Consider the following 8,926-nt stretch of genomic DNA (forward strand, 5'->3'; position numbering starts at 1 on the left):
AACAAAAAGATATATGGAAAATCTCCAACTATTTGGAAGCTAATGTTTGTAAATACCCTGTAGCTCAAAGAAGACACAGAAAGACAAACAAAACAGTTTGTCCTGATTATAAATGGAAATGTATCAAATCAAAGTGTGAGATCCTATAAAGTAGTACTTAGAAAGAAATTTATAAAGTTAAATTCCTATATTGAAATAATAGTCTCAAATCAATGCCTTCATCTTCTGTCTTAAGAAACTAGAAAAAAGAACAAATGAAATCCAAAGAGATATCAAGCAATATAAATAAATGATAATGCACTTTGACCAATGTAGATTAATTCTAGGAATTCAAGGTTGGTTTAACATAATGAATAATCTTGCCATATAATTCATGGCTTTAGTGCAAGAAGGACCTGATTAGCTAGAAAAACATTTGTCTCCCTCCTATTTTTTCTTCAACTGTCATATGGACAGCTGTAACTCCACAGCTGTCTTGGACCATTAGATGACCTTGAATAGAAAGCCACACTGTGAAGAGCCTAAATTCCTAATGGCACAAAAAAGCCACTATACCAGTTTTGGATTACTGACCTTCAGACTTCTATGTGACAGATAAATAGAGCCTTGTTTAAACCACTGCCACGTTTTTTGAAGATTAAATTAGCATAACAAATCCTAATTGGTTCTGAGATCTAACATAGACTAGCGAAGGGGAGGAAAACCAGCAAGGGCTTCACAGAGTCCGTGGTGTTCAGACTGAGGCTTGAAGAATGAATATCATCTTACAAGACAGAAACTTGGAAGACTTTCTGCATGCAAAAAAAAGCTGTCTGAAAAGGTGCAAGACATCAAAAACATTTGTTCAGAAAAAAGCAAGATGAGCCTCACAAGTATATTTCTGGAATATTCTGTTTGGAATTTAGGTTGGGGCCAGAACTGGGGCTAAACTGAACTAGAAAAGAGGAGGATCACTTTGAAGCTCCATTACATGCAAACTAGTACCTCTGCAGGGAGGGCAGTGACCTTTTGCAGGGCTTGTGTGAGTAAACAGATATTAGCTAGGCCGATAGCACAATGGGGCACAGTGAGCCCCTGACTTCCATAAAGGTGATCTGAGCTTGTCTTTGCCTTACTAGCTGAGTGCCTGAGATAAAAATGATTACACTGGTCCTTTTCTCTGGTGGCTGGCTCAGGCAATTCCATCTAAGCCCCAGCAGTAGTGGAGTGAGTCACCTGACAACACAGTTTCCAAGAAAAGAAGTCTCTGTAGAAGAAAAAGACTTTCAGCTGTATATCTGCTGATTTGGCTGTCTAACGTGTTTTCATAAAATGTGAGCCACTTTTATAAGAAGTCCGACTCTATTATATCCAAGAGCACAATGCCATACACATTACAATTTTCCTGGGATAATCATAGCACAATATTGTACTACCTCATTCTTTCTCATTCAAAATACCCTGCTTTGGACAGTAAATTTCATGACCACCCGACTCACTTGGAGTAAGCACTTTGTAAAGGAAGAGTAGACCTTTGCTAGTACTTTCTCTCATTTGGAAAATAAACAAATGGTTACTATTCCCCCTCCTCCCAAACAAGTTTTGGCATCAAAGAAAATTTGAGGGAATATACTGTTTGATCTTAGTGTTTCACAGAGAGAAGCTCAAGATGGAAGAAAATACTTCCATATCATCAAAACACCAGCATTATTTGGGTCAAAGTTGTAATAACAGGAAAAATATAGGTTTCTCAGGTGAGAATAGCCTCTACGGTCTTTGGAAGAAAAGAAAAACCTACAAGAGGAATATGTGACTGCCCTCAGTAATTTAGAACACTCATCAAAGCCTCACTGGCAGGGAAACTGCACCAGCAGGTGACCTTGAAAAGGAAGCCACACTGCAGATGGTAAAGCAGAAAGACAAAGGTCTGAATCCCTCATGGCCACTACACCAGCCTTCCGCGATTATAACAGCCCTTCTCAACTCGTCCTCACCACCAGGAAGGGAGTGCCAATCCTTCCATCAATGCCAGCAAGAACCTCAGAAGGGGAGACTTTTTCTCGTCCCTTCCCAATTACAATGCCATTTTTCAGACGGAAATATTGAAACTCAGAAGTTGGCAGAAACGTCAGAATTGGAGCTTGAGTTTAAAACATTTTTTAATAAAGAAATATACTAGGATGGTTAAAGAAACTTTAGGTTTCCCAAAGAAAACCCAGGAGCTGAAAAACAGCGGGAGAAGAAGAATTTTTAGCTTAAAAATAATGAAGACTTACAGGTGCAAGATCAGATCTCTCATCAAATTCCCAAAGGTCTGCCACATGGGAAGGAAGTTAGACCTCTGCAGGTTGGACCCACATTGCAAAGTGAGGATTAATGAAGGAAGAAGAAGTTAAGTCAACCTAAGGGAAGGAATCCAAATGTCTTGAACGTTTGTCTGTGTCAGGAACTTTGTACGCCTCTCTTCCCAAGGTCTGGATATGGCTTGAATGTGTCCCCTAAGGCCTGTGTGTTGGAAGTATGGGTCCCAGTGTGGTGGTGTTGTGAGGTGGTGGAACCTGCAAAAGTGGAGGCCTGCTGGGGGTTAATGAATGGGTTAATGCTGTCTCAGGGGAGTGTAGCTCTCATAGAACTAGATTATTGAGAGTGGGTTATTATAAACTGAGTTCATCCCACATGTGTGGTCTATGCTGCCACAGAGCTGGTTCCTTTTCTGTTTTTCTACCACACTGCAATGTAGTCAGGAGTACTCACCAGGATGCTGGCAGTGTTTGGATGTTCCAGCTACCAGAATCATAAGCCAAGTAAACCTATTTACTTTATAAGTCACCTAGCCTCAGATATTTTGTCATAACAGCACAAATGAACTGAAACATAGTTATATTTAATTCTCACACAGACAGGGAAGGCCAGCATTAAGTAGATATTATCTTCTTTTAAAAAATGAAAAATCAGGAGATTCCCACCTGAGTGTGAAGGCAGAGATACTTGTATTATACTCACATTCCTATGGATACTAATTATAAACTCTGGACAAACCAGGAAAAAACCCAGCTTAACGGTAATGGAAAATGATCAAAATCAGGCATAAACAGGAGATTTGACCCCGCCTTGACAGAAGGGAATCACAACGGATGAGAGAAGCTTTACCTAGCTTTTGACCTGAGGATAGTCCTGGTAGGTTCTTTGAGCAGAAAGCTCAGGCATACAGAGGAGTCAGGTAATAGTGTTAGACTTCCCAAAGCAGCTAGAAATCAGAGTAGAAACCCCAGAAAGGAAGAAACGGAAAGAGTAGCTCCCAAACCCGTATACTGATTCCACTAAAATTCTTGGTTGACACCTAAACCTTGAATGTATGGGGTGGAATTTCAAGAAGCCTTTAGCAAAATAATAACTAGAAGTCTGAAGAAAACCACTGAGGAGAAGATTCAGTAGCTGCCCATCACAGAGGCAGAGTTTGAAACTTGAATCTTATCACCTGAGAGGGCCTTAAAGGACCTCAACCTTTGCACTAAGAGGCCATATCCTAACATTAAATAACACATTCCAGGATTAAGGAATTCACTGAAGGATAAAAAGAAAAATCAGACAAGGCCTACTCTAACCCCTAAAGCCTGAAACCAAACCCCTACAAGGCCAAGGAGATCTGTTGATAATTTATCTGTTGGAACAAAAGTTAATACTGTTCAGAGAAACTGCAGAATTCAGAGTTCTCAATGCATAAGAAAAATTGCTTAAATTGCAAGATATATGCAAAGACAGGAAAAAATGTAATCCAGTCAAGGGACAAATCAGTTGATAAAAGCGAAGTGATAAATGTACCAGATAATGAAACTAGCTGAAAGGAATGGCTAAAATCTGAATATATGCATCATCTTGAAGTTCATATGTTAAAACCTAGACAAGAGTGTGGCAGTATGGGAAGCAGGGCTTTGGGGATGTACTTATGTCAAGAGGATAAAGACCTCATGAGTGGGATTAGTGCCCTTGTAACAGAGACTCTGGAAAGGTAGCTAACCCATCTACGATATGAAGACACGCAAGAAAGCAATTGCTGTCTATGAGGAAGCAGGCTTTCACAAAGCATGTTATCTGCTCCACCTTGATCTTAGACTTCCCAGTGTCCAAAATGGCAAGAAATAAGGTTTTATTATCTATAAGCTGCCTGGTTTAAGATATTTTTGTTATAGTAGTCTAAATGAACCAAAGCAAGGAACTTTAAAATAACTATGATAAATATAATAAATATGTAGGGAAAGATGTATTTAATGTGTAAAGATGGGAACTTTGAGAATATTAATACCGTGAAAAGAATTAAAATGAAATTCTAGAACTGAAAAAATTAAAACCTGAAATGTAAAAAAAAAAAAAAAAAAGCATTAGAATATATCATTCTAGGTTGGAGAAGGAAAACTGGCTCAGTGAACTGGAAGACAGACCAAGAGAAATCCCCCAAATAAAACCACAAGGAAGAGATGCTGAGCGCAACTGGCTGAGCCTTGGTGATCTGAGAGTCTGTGACGTGGTTCCGCAAATGAACCACTGGACCTCAAGTCAGAGAGGAACAAGAAAATAGGTCAGAAAAAGGCATCTGAATTAATGTTGGTTACACACTGTCAAAATTAATTCTGCACAAAAATAGAACAAAATAAGAACAACTTCCACAATCCCATAGGTCCAGAAAGTTCAACACACTTCCAACAAGATGAAGGCAAAGAACACAATATATAGGATCAGCAAACTTAAACTCCTGAAAACACAAATGACCAGAAAATATGAAAAGCAGACAAAGATAGGTTTCATTAGAAACAATTAAGGCCAGAAGATAACAGTATTAAAGTACTAAAGGACAGCACCTTGGAAACCTATAATTCTATGTCCATTGAAAGTATTATACAAAAATGAGGGGAACATAAAGATACCTTCAGATAAACAAATGGCCGGATAATATGTCCTGGGATGATACAGGAGCAAAAAATGCAAGTGCTCGCTTTGGTGACACATATATTAAAATTTGGATATTATAGAGAAGATTAGCATGACCCCTTCTCATCAATGACATACAAGTTCATAAAATATCCCACAGTTTTAGGTCAGGAGGGAGTGAGATGTTATATTTGAAGTAGTGAAAGAGAACAAACAAAAACTGCCAATAAAGAAAACTCTAGCTGGCAAGGCTGCCCTTCAGAAATGAAGGAAAGATAGATTGCCCCAGACAAACACAAGGTGAGGGAGTTTATCACTGCTAAACTGTTTTACAAGGAACACCAAAGGGAGTTCTTCAGAATGAAGTAAAAGGAGCTAATTAATGACATAAAAACATAAAACTCAATGATTAAAAATGAGTATGTACTCAAATCCAGAAGACAGTAATGCAGTAATATGATAATTTATAAATTACATACATCTTTAGTATGAAAATTGAAAGGCAAACCCTTAAAGTAATAACTACAATAATTTATTAAGGGGCAATCAATCTAACAAGGTCAAAGTAGTAACATCAAAAACAAAAAATGTACAGGAGAACAAAAGTAATTTTTAATGTGATCAAAATTAAGTTGCTATCAGCTCAGAATGGCCTGTTAAAACTGAGAGATGTTTTCTGTAATCTTCGTAGTCATCACAAATCCCAAACCCATAGTAGATATACATACAAGAAGAAGTAAAAACTCAACGTATGGTACAGAACACCATCTAATAATAAAAGAAGACAGAAAGAAAGGTACAAAAGGTGTACAAACAAACAGAAAACGAAATGGCAATAGTAAGTCCTTACAAAGTAATAATTAATTACTTTGAGTATAAATGGAGTAATTTCTCTATCCAAAGGATATAAAGTGACTGAATGAATTTTAAAAAGAAAAACAAGACTCAGTTGTACGTTGCTGTATTAGTCAGCTTCTGTCACTGTGACAAAATAGCTGATCTAGTCAAGTCAGTAGGTGGAAAGATTTATTTTGGCTCATGGTTTCGGCCTTCAGGTTGTGTGGCCCTGTGGCTTTGGGGCCTGTGGTGAGACAGTATATTATGGTGGAAATGCAGGGTAGAGGACACATGTTTACCTAACGGTGGCAAGAAATAGTGGCAGGAGGAAAGAAAGAAGGAGCTGGGGCTCCCCGTACCCCCTTCAAGACACACCCTCATGACCTAATGTTCTTCCATTAGGCTCCACTTCCTAAAGCTTCAATACCTTTCAATAGTGCCAAACTCAAAACAAAGCTATTAGCAGGTGGTCCTTCAGGGGACTTTCCAGAGTCCAGCCCAGCCAGCTACCTATGAGAGACTCAATTTGCCTGTAAAGGCCCAGATAGATTGAAAGTGAAACAGTGCAAAAAGATATTCCATGCCAGTGGCAACCAAAAGGGACAGGGTACGGCTATTCTTCCATTAGGTAAGATGGGCTATAAACCAGAAACTGTAAAAAAAGACAAAGACAATCATAAAGGGGGTCAATCCATCCACAAGTTAGAACAATAAGTACTCTTGCATCCAGTGTTGGAACTTAGTGTTATATAAAGCAATATTAAAAGATCTGAATGAGAAGATAAACTGCCACAAATAGCAGTAGCAGCCTTACCTATGTTTAATGTGAAAAAGATAATACAGGCAAAATAAATGAGAAAACACTGATTTTGAACTGCACCAACAGACATGTACAGAACATTCCACCCAAAGCAGCATTTAGACTCCAAAACAAATATTAAATGAAAATACAACATACCAAAACTAATAGAAAAATTTATAGTAAAAACTTATCCAAAAAGAAGATCTCAAAGAACCCAGTGTTTATACCTCAAAAAATTAGAAAGTGAAGAACAAAATAAGGGTAAAGTTAGCAGAAAAATGAGATAATAAAGAGAGCAGAAATAAAAGAGAGACCAGATAACAGTAGAAAAAATTAATGAGAGTTGGCTTTTAAAAAATCAATAAACATTTAGTTAGACTGAGAAAAAAGATGACTCAAATAGAAGTATAAAAAGATATTACAATGATATCATAGAAATACAACAGAATATGAGACTCCTATAAACAATTACATGCCAATAAATAACTTTAAAAAATGAACAAATTCCTAAGAACACATATATAATCAAGACTGAAACTTGAAAACAACCTCACCAGACCAATCATGAGAAGGGGGTTGGATAAGTAATAATATCCTCCTACTAAAGAAAAGCCCAGGGCCTGGGGACCTCACTGCTGAGTTCTACTAAACATTTAAAATACTGGGGTCAATCTTCCTCAGACTTGTATAGGAAAAAACACCAGGAATACTTCCAAACTTGTGAGGCCCACAGTACCTAATACAAAACCAGACAAGGATAGTGTAAGAAAGGAAAATTAGTATAATTTCAAGTCGGGGATTGTGATACCTCCTGCCTTGCCTTTGTTGCTCAGGATTGCCTTTGCTAGTCTAGGTCTCTTCTGTTTCCAAAGTGAATTTTAGAAATGTTTTCTCTAGATCTGTGAGCTATGTTAATGGTATTTTAATTGGAATTGCATTAAATCTGTATAACAGTTTTGGGAGAATGGCCATTTTTACTATGTTGGTTCTTCCCAACCAAGAGCAAGGGATATTTTCCCATTTTCTGACATCCTCTTCCATCTCCTTTTTTAGAGTACTATAGTTTTCTTTCTTTCTTTCTTTTTTTGTCTTTTTCTTTTTTATCGGTACCGGGGATCGAACTCACGACTGCCTGCTTGCAAGGCAGGCGCTTATGCCACTGAGCTAAATCCCCAGCCCCCTAGAGTACTATAGTTTTCAATGGATAGATCTTTTACACTCTTTGTTAGGTTGATTCCTAAGCATTTCATTTTTTTGGATGCTATTGTGAAAGGTGTTATTTCCATAATTTTTCTCTCAGTGAGTTTGTTGTTTGTGTACAGGAATGTTGTTGATTTTTGAGTGTTGACTTTATAGCAGCACAATTTGTAATAGCTAAATCTTGGAAGCAACACAAATGCCCATCAACCACGGAATGGATAAAAAAAGGTGTCGTATTTTTATACAATGGAATATTACTCAGCTACAAAGATGGATAATCTTGAAGCTTTTATAAGTAAATGGAGGCAACTTTGAGATAATACTTAAAAGTGAGATAAATCAAACTCACATTTGTAAATATTGTTTTGTCTCCCTAGCATAAAAAACAACTTGAAAGAAGAATAAGATCCAAAATGTACAATAGATATTATCATAATGAAAGGGAAAGAAAGTGCTCAAAAGGAAAGAACAACCAGGATGGGGAAAGGAGAGAGGGAAGGAGGGAAAGATTATATGTATAGAGGTATACATGTACGCGTATGTATGTATGTATGATGTATATGCAAGAGAAACAGCTATACTGTTAAGCTTTGTTAGTTCATCCAAAAGAACAGTTTGTACTTTTGTTGTTTGATGGTTTGGTCATTTTTTGTACCTAAATCTTGTAACCTGAACAGCTACTTCTAAGATAACAATATGCAACATATTAATTAGTGTTAATTTCCTACTTTCTAAAAAAATCTGTATTATTTCTATCCTCTTTCCCAGTTTACTTTTTAAAATAAAAAAGGAAAATTGCTGGTAATTAAATGTAAAAACAGTCAACAGGTTTTATCAAATCAAAGTAACACATATCAAAACAAATAACACTTAATAGAATCATTCACCACCATCAAGTAGAATTTATTCTTGGCTTTCAAGGATGGTTTAACATATGCAAATCACCACATTAACAGAATGAAGGGCAAAGTAGTTACCAGAAAAACGTTTGACAAAATTCATCCACAGATTAGATTTAGAAGTTATCAATTACTTTGCCATCATTGCTGAGACAAAATATCCGACACCCACAGTTAAAGAAGGAAAGGTTTATTTAGCTCACAGTTTGTAAAGTTTCAGTGCATAATCAGCTGTCTCCAAAGCAGAATGGCACACGGCTCGGGGGCAACAGTTTATGGAAGC

General features: G+C 37.1%; 1 non-coding gene across 1 annotated transcript; it reads left to right on the plus strand.

The window, feature by feature from the left end:
• The first annotated feature begins 4,962 nt into the window (after positions 1-4,962).
• Positions 4,963-5,069, plus strand: LOC111754152 (U6 spliceosomal RNA). Its single transcript, XR_002788862.1, has one exon. It is a non-coding gene; the product is annotated as a U6 spliceosomal RNA (small nuclear RNA).
• The last annotated feature ends 3,857 nt before the right edge of the window (positions 5,070-8,926 follow it).

This window comes from Cavia porcellus, unplaced genomic scaffold (genome assembly GCF_034190915.1).
Source record: "Cavia porcellus strain 051 isolate PalLab524CR breed Dunkin Hartley unplaced genomic scaffold, mCavPor4.1 scaffold_25, whole genome shotgun sequence".
NCBI lineage: Eukaryota > Metazoa > Chordata > Mammalia > Rodentia > Caviidae > Cavia > Cavia porcellus.